The sequence below is a fragment of the Stomoxys calcitrans genome, chromosome 1 (genome assembly GCF_963082655.1).
Source record: "Stomoxys calcitrans chromosome 1, idStoCalc2.1, whole genome shotgun sequence".
Classification (NCBI taxonomy): domain Eukaryota; kingdom Metazoa; phylum Arthropoda; class Insecta; order Diptera; family Muscidae; genus Stomoxys; species Stomoxys calcitrans.
The window spans coordinates 99,050,992-99,059,871 of record NC_081552.1 but is presented as its reverse complement, the minus strand read 5'-3'; positions in this window follow the sequence as shown (position 1 = coordinate 99,059,871).

The following is an 8,880-nucleotide window of genomic DNA, read 5'->3' as shown; positions in this document are numbered from 1 at the left end:
ATCATGAATAGACTTACTAACGAGCAACGCTTGCAAATCATTGAATTTTATTACCAAAATCGGTGTTCGGTTCGAAATGTGTTCAAATTTTGACAAATTTTGTTCAGCGATGAGGCACATTTCTGGTTGAATGGCTACGTAAATAAGCAAAATTGCCGCATTTGGAGTGAAGAGCAACCAGAAGCCGTTCAAGAACTGCCCATGCATCCCGAAAAATGCACTGTTTGGTGTGGTTTGTACGCTGGTGGAATCATTGGACCGTATTTTTTCAAAGATGCTGTTGGACGCAACGTTACGGTGAATGAACACATTTCGAACCGAACACTGATTTTGGTAATAAAATTCAATGATTTGCAAGCGTTGCTCGTTAGTAAGTCCATTCATGATGAAATGTCAAAGCATACTGAGCATCTTTCTCTTTGACACCATGTCTGAAATCCCACGTGATCTGTCAAATACTAATGCATGAAAATCCTAACCTCAAAAAAATCACCCTTTAGTAAGTGCAAATCCACTGAAACAGCCATCACGACCTAGTCGGCTACATAGAGGCTTCTCTTGCTGTCAAGGAATATACAATGGTAGCATTTCTTGACATTGAAGGTGCTTTCAATAATGCAAAACCGATGTCAATCATAAAGGAGTTGGAGTTTCTAGGCATCAATTCTAACGTAAAAAAGTTTATTAATAACTAAGTTACTAAAAAATGCATCACGGCCGGCTTGGAATCTGCGGATCTAAAAAGATGGGTCAGCAGAGGAACACCTCAAGGAGGTGTACTGTCTTCTCTACTTTGGAAAATAGCCATTAACAATATATTATTGTCGCTGATGACGTGGCTATTGCTGTTAGGGGAAAGTTTCCCAGCACTCTAAGAGATATACTGCAGGAAACTCTACATGCAACAGCAAAGTGGGCTACCGAAAGTGGTCTAGGTATAAATCCGTGCAAGACAGAAGTAGTTGGTTTCAGCAGAAGATACAAGTTGCCTACAGTGGAACCTGTCTCCGTGGAAGGAGAGAATATTCCATTTACAGGAAGCGCAATAAAGCTGGGTGTTTTGCTGGACAGGAAATTGAACTTCAAATCCAACATTTTTGAAAGGGCAAGAAAGGCAATTCTTGCCCTATACACCTGCAAGAGAGCCATTGGCAAAGTTGGGGGTTTAGACCGCGTGTCATGCATTGGGTATATACTGCAGTTCTCGGACCTTAAATGCTATGTGGTGTTGTGGTCTGGTGGGCGGCGCTCCAAAAATCCACCTACTGCTCAATACTTAACCGGGTCCAAAAGATGGTTTATTTGTGCATCACAGCCGCACTGAGGGCGACGCCATCTGATGCACTGAATTTAATGCTACATCTTATGTCTCTGGACATTGAGGTTAGACAAATTGCTGCGACCACTGCCGTGAGGTTAAGGAAGCTTTCTCATTGGTCATGCGGCGGCCACGGATACTGTGTTTCCTTGATACAATATCCGATGTTCCAGGCAGTGTGGATTACACCTTATCTGAGCCGTTTTTTGATAAAAAAGTCTTGTACCACAATTCCTCATAGAACTGATTGGAACTACAATATCCCTGGTAACAGAAGTTACATAGACTTCTATACAGATGGTTCAAAACTAAACGACCAGGTGGACTTTGTTGTGTACTTTAAAGATCTAGAACTGGTCATATCGAATAGGTTACCCGGTCATATCGAATAGGTTACCCACTGCAGGGTGTATCAAGCGGAGATCCTTGCAATTAAGGAAGTGGTGGAATGGCTAAGATATACTGTCAATACGAAGATTGTTATAAATATCTTCTCAGACAGCTAGGTAGCCATTGAATCCCTAGAGAACGTAGTTCTAAACACAAAAACCGCGCTCGACTGTCTCAACGAGGTGGCTGAAAAGTTCAAAATTCACCTGTACTGCATGCCGGGCCACAGAGATATCCCAGGAAATTCTAAAGCAGACGAGCTTGCGAGAATAGGAACTACTTTACACATTCCAGAGAAACTGGAATCCGTGGGTATGCCTCTAGCGATATGTAAGCTAAGTTTTCAGGACCAGGCTCGAAGGACAACGAATGATAGATGGTCACTAAGAGCGGACTGTGAGCATTTCAAAACTATATGGCCTAATCTAGACTTGAAGAGGTCTACTGCTTTGCTGTCATTGGCAAGAAAAGATGTCTCAGTCATTGTGTCCGTCATTACAGGTCAGTGTCTAATCGGAAAACATGCTGACAGACTGAAAGTTACCAGCACCGACTTTTGCAAAAGCTGTGAGGACATCGAAGAAGAAGAGACTATAGAACACTTTCTGTGTGTGTGTCCCGCACTAACAGTCAGAAGGAGTTGCACTTTAGGTTCTCATGTCTTTGAGAACCTGTCTGATTCATCGGATGTGAAGATTGAAAGTTACCAGCACCGACTTTTGCAAAAGCTGTGAGGACATCGAAGAAGAAGAGACTATAGAACACTTTCTGTGTGTGTGTCCCGCACTAACAGTCAGAAGGAGTTGCACTTTAGGTTCTCATGTCTTTGAGAACCTGTCTGATTCATCGGATGTGAAGATTCGCAAGTTGTTGGGCTTTTTAAAGCTATCTGGATTGTTCAACGGTAGGAACTAGAAGGCATCTTCCTTCTTCTGTTCCTGTGGTATCACAATGTACGAAAATGTCTAAGTGAGTCTGATGGCAGACTGCCACTTTAACCTTACCTATTTGCTATTTGATGTCTACCAGAAAATATAAAATGAAACTGGACATGTTTTGAAGCTCCTGATAGGATGACTTTCTATTTAAAGTTCGTTCAGGGTTAACTTTACATAAGAACTTCAGATAAGAACTGATCCTTAAAAGTAAACGAGAAAACCAAATTTGTTAACAGTAGATTTGTCCCCTCGATAAATATACGAACAGGTTAGTTATCACAAACTTTATTTTTTCTACGAGAAACCGGCCTTGATAATATTTGTTTGTTTGTCTAGATTTTTAATGTTATACGGCATTGAAGTCCGGGGGCATTTCAAAAAACCAACTACAGCTGGATCTAAATGATCTGCGTGGTGTGCATCAGGAGGAGATTCTTTGCTTCTCAGACGTCCAGGTCGGCATTTCTTCTTAGGCACAAAAAGGATATAAGAAAAGATTTTCTCTGCTATTAGACTGATATCAAGATATGGTCCGGTTTGGACCACATTTAAATTATAAGTTGGAGACCTGTGTAAAATGTCAGCCAACTCGATTAAGAATTGCGCCCTTTGGGGGCTCAAGAAGTAAAATAGAGAGATCGATTTATATGGGAGCTGTATCTGACTATAGACAGATAGATCCCAGATCGGTTTATATGGCAGTTATATCAGGTCATGAACCGATTCAAACCATATTTGCCACAGTTGTTGAAAGTAAAAATAAAATACGTGATGCAAAATTTCAGCCAAATCGGATAGGAATTGCGCCCTCTAGAAGCTCAAGAAGTCAATTCCCCAGATCTGTTTATATGACAGCTATATCAGGTTATGACTGATTTGAACCATACTTGGCACAGTTGTTGGACATCACAAAAAAATACTTCGTGAAAAAATTCATTTAAATGGGATAAGAATTGCGCCCTCTAGAGACTCAAGAAGTCAAGACCCAAGATCGGTTTATATGACAGCTATAACAGGTTATGAACCGATTTGAACTATACTTGGCACGCTTGTTGGACATCAAAACAAAACACGTCGTGCGAAATTTCATTCAAATCGGATAAGAATTGCGACCTTTAGAGGCTCAAAGTCAAGAAGTCAAGACCCAAGATGGGTTTATATGACAGCTATAGCAGGTTATGAACCGATTTGAACCATACTTGGCACACTTGTTGGATATCATAACAAAACACTTCGTGCAAAATTTCATTCCAATCGGATAAGACTTGCGCACTATAGAGGCTCAAGAAGTCAAGACCCAAGATCGGTTTATATGGCAGCTATATCAGGTTATAAACCGATTTTAACTATACTTAACACAGTTGTTGGATATCATAACAAAACACTTTGTGCAAAATTTCAGCCAAATTGGATAAAAATTGCGCACTCTAGAGGCTCAAGAAGTCAGGACCCATGATCGGTTTATATGGCAAACCGATATGGCCCATTGACCGATCGGTCAAAACATGGACCGATATGGCCCATTTATAATACCAACCGACTTACACTAATAAGAAGTATTTGTGCAAAATTTCAAGCGGCTAGCTTCACTCCTTCGGAAGTTAGCGTGCTTTCGACAGACAGACGGACGGACGGACAGACAGTCGGACGGACAGACGGCCGGACGGAGGGACAGACGGACGGACGGACATGGCTAGATCGACATAAAATGTCGCGTCGATCAAGAATATATATACTTTATGGGGTCTCAGACGAATATTTCGAGTAGTTACAAACAGAATGACGAAATTAGTATACCCCGCATTCTATGGTGGAGGGTATAAAAATACCAAGAATTTCGTACACATTTTTTAGCCTTATTCACAAACAAGTAAAAAGGCGTTAAGTTCGGCCGGGCCGAACTTTGGATACCCACCACCTCGGGTATATATTTAAACCACCTTTCATCAAAATCCGGTGAAAATTGCATACCTTATGTCCCATAGCAGTTATATCGAAAAATGATCCGATTTGGACCAAATACTAATAAGTACAAGTCATTGTTCAATTGTGTATAGCAAAATATTTGTAGCTTTGTAGCTATATCTAAACCGATCTGAACCATATACAACATGGATGTCGAAAAGTTTAACATGAGTCAATGTGTCAAATTTCAGATTATAAATGCTCCTTTTTTTGGGGCCAAGACTTTAAATCGAGATATCGGTTTATATGGCAGCTTTATGCAAATCTTGATCGATCTAGACGAAATTGCAGAAATATGTGGAGGGGCTTAACTTAACACTCTGTCCCAAATTTCGGCAACATCGGACAATAAATGCGCTTTTTATGGGCCCAAAATATTAAATCGAGAGATCGGTCTATATGGCAGCATTGTCCAAATCTGGACCGATCTGATTTGGGACTCACTGTCCCAAATTGCGGCGAATTCGGACAATAAATGCGACTTTTATGGGCCCAAAACCTAACCGAGAGATCGGTCTATATGGCAGCTATATCCAAATAGGCCCTGATCTGTGCCATAATGCAGAAGTATGTCAACGGGCTTAACTTAACTCACTGTCCCAAATTTGGGCGACATCGGACAATAAATGCGCCTTCTATGGACCTAAGACACTAAATCGAAGGATCAGTCTATATGGCAGCTATATCCACATCTGGACCGATCTGAACCAAATTGACGAAGGATGTCGAAGGGCCTAACACAACTCACTGTCCCAAATTTTAGCGAAATTGGACAATAAATGTGGCTTTTATGGGCCTAAGACCCTAAATCGGAGGATCGGTCTATATGGTAGCTATATCCAAATCTGAACCGATTTTAGCCAAATTGACGAAATATGTCGAAGGGCCTAACACAACTCACTGTCCCAAATTTCAGCAAAATCGGAAAATAAATGTGGCTTTTATGGGCCTAAGACCCTAAATCGAAGGATCGGTCTATATGGCTGCTATATTTAACTCTGGACCGATCTGGGCAAAATTGACAAAGGATGTCTAAGGGCCTAACACAACTCACTGTCCCAAATTTCAGCAAAATCGGATAATAAATGTGGCTTTTATTGGCCTAAGACCCTAAATCGGCGGATCGGTCAATATGGGGGCTATATCAAGATATAGTCCGACATAGCCCATCTTCGAACTTAACCTGCTTATGGACAAAAAAAGAATCTGTGCAAAGTTTCAGATCAATATCTATATTTTTGAAGACTGTAGCGTGATTTCAACAGAACGACGGACAGACGGACGGACATGTCTAGATCGTCTTAGATTTTTACGCTGATCAAGAATATACAATATATACTTTATAGGGTCGGAAATGGATATTTCGATGTGTTGCAAACGGAATGACAAAATGAATATAGCCCGGTCCTTCGGTGGTGGGTATAAAAATGGTTGATTTGTTGTTTTAGTGGAAAACTTATTAAATTTATAATTTTTTTACCCACCTCCGTAGGATGGGGGTATACTAACCTAGACATTTCGTTTGTAACACTTCGAAATAATGATCTGCGATCCCATAAAGTATATCTATTCTGGATCGTCTCGACATTCTGATACGATCTAGCCGTGTCCGTCCGTCAGTCCTTCCGTCTGTCGAAATCACGATAGCGGTCCAAGGCGTAAAGCTAGCCTCTTGAAATTTTGCACAGATACTTTATATTGATGTAGGTCATTGGAGATGGGCCATAGCGGTTCAGATTTGGATATAGCTCCCATATAATCCTATCTCCCGATTTGACTTCTTGAGCCCGTGGAAGCCGCAATTTAAAACCGATTCAGCTTAAATTAAATTTATTTTAAACAAAAGTTTCATGTTTTGTAATGATAAAATTTTATGTTTATAATATTCTACAAAGACAACTTTTGGCTGAGACCAGGGCAGCCTTAAAATTATTTTTCTTAAGAACAAAATTGTAGTAAAATTCTTAATAAAAACAAAAATTTAATGCCATTTTTTTTTTTTTAAATTTTAATGATATTTTTCTAATTTTTTTAGAAAAAAATTCTTTTAATTTCTTTCTTAAGGCAACATTTTTATGAAAGAGATATATTAAATAGTTTCTAAAGACTATATTTAAATGAATTTTTTAAAGGACTAACTTTTAGCGAAAAACTCAGACAACCCAACCTCAAGATTAAACCAAAATTTAGATTTGGATTGACATTTTTAAAGTATTTTTATTATGCTTATCTGTCCCAAACAACATTTTCCTAAAATTTATCCCATAGACAAATTTCAATAAATATTTTTAAAGACAAAAAAAAAACGACTGACTCTCGATTCCGATGTCCAATTATGATGATATTTTAACTCTATTTATAAAAGAGAAGGGTGATTTACTGATTGACTAAATGCCTGATCAACGCCCAGCCCAAATGGCTAAAGCTAAGAGTCATGAAATTTCGCACGAATGTGTCTCTTGGGTCGTAGGCGCGCGATAAGACGGGGTTTTTTGATATTGATACGTTAAGGTACTAAAAAGTACGAAATGTTGACTTTTTACCCAACGCGAACGGATGGCGCTAGAATTATGATTTTCCGAAAAAATAAGATTTGGTGACAAAAATTTTCAAAAATAGTACCGGAAGTGGGAAAAGTTGGTACGTTTAGAACCGCAATTGGTACTTTTTGGTACCTTGTTTGTTTATTGAGCTAGAGCTTTGAATTTAGTTACACTACATTTCTCGGACATTTAGAAACAAAAAAGTACCAAAAATGGTACGAAATAGGTGAACTTTGCATAGGGCGAATGGGTATTGATTTGTTTGGTTGTTGTTACGAAATAAAGGGGGTAGATAGAAAGGAAATGTGAAAAATAGTAATGGAAGCGGCAGAAACGTATGTTTAGTACCGTATTTGGTATCATTTCATACTTTCTTTACGGATTGAACTAGAGCTCTGAAATTTAACATGTAGATTCTTATAAGAAATATATGTTGGCAGACTAAGTAATTTTTAACAATTCAAACATTTTGGTATCAAAAAGTACGAATAAGCTTTTTTGGTATAAAAGTGAACGGGGAAGGGTAAAATAAAAAAATTTGCTGAAAATTATCGAAATCTTGACAAATAAACGACAAGTTGTACCAAATATGAAATCGTATAAGGAGTGGAATAAAAAGTACTTAATTGCTGTAATTGGTAATATTTAGAACTTTCTATAAAGATTGAGCTAGTGATCTTAAAATTGCGATACAGTTACACCTTGACAGCATCTACTAAAATTGCGATGCAGTTACACCTTGATATTGGGTTACCATCGGGGCGACCGGCCATATGCTTGTATATTCATAATTTAAAGAATTTATATTTATGAGCAATTTTTTAAAATATATTTAAAAATTAAAAAAAAATATATTTTTATTTCCTAACCCTCTACAACAAAAAAAAAAAAAAAAACATTTTCTTAATATTTTATAACCATTTAGCGAAGAAAGCTCCATTTAATGATTTTGGCATAAAATAGAAACAATCAAATGCAACAAGACATTAAAACGGATTCCAGAAATCTCACTCCTAAGGATTTGGAGAATTTTTTTTTGTTTGATTTTTGGGATATAAAAAATTGCTGACTTTTGACAAGCAAAAAAAATTACGTATCTTTGCCAATTTCACAGTAACACGAATTTTGGCAATTTTCTTGAGCCTTTACCACTCGCAATTTTTGTCTAATTTGGCTACAATTTTGCACAAGTATTTTGATATGGCTTCCAACAACTGTGCCAAGTACAGTCCGAATCGGTCTATAACCTGATATAGGTCCAATATAAACCGATCTTCCGATTTGAATTCTTGGGCCCTTTCAACCCGCAATGTTTCGTCATAACTTCCAACAACTGTGCCAAGTACGGTCCGAATCGGATCCTGATTTGATCCTTGTTCGGTTTCTAGAAGCTTTAATATTTGCTGGTTTGACAAAAGTTGGGTATGTGGAATAAAACTATGCCTCACAAAAAAATTTATTTTGTATACATTTTTTGCAGAATCCATGGTGGTGGGTTCCAAAGATTCGGCCCGGCCGAACTAAGTACCGGTGTCTGTTGACCGCGAATGACATAGGAAATGCTACAACATCTCATCAGTTTCCCCACATGCTCTAGACATTCTATCACTTGCCGCACCGATTTTGCATAAATGAGCTCTCAGTCCTATATGTCATGCTATGATATCAAAAGCTATATTGACCTCCATCTTACTTCCTTTCAGTAAAAGCCTCGTCTTTTCACGAT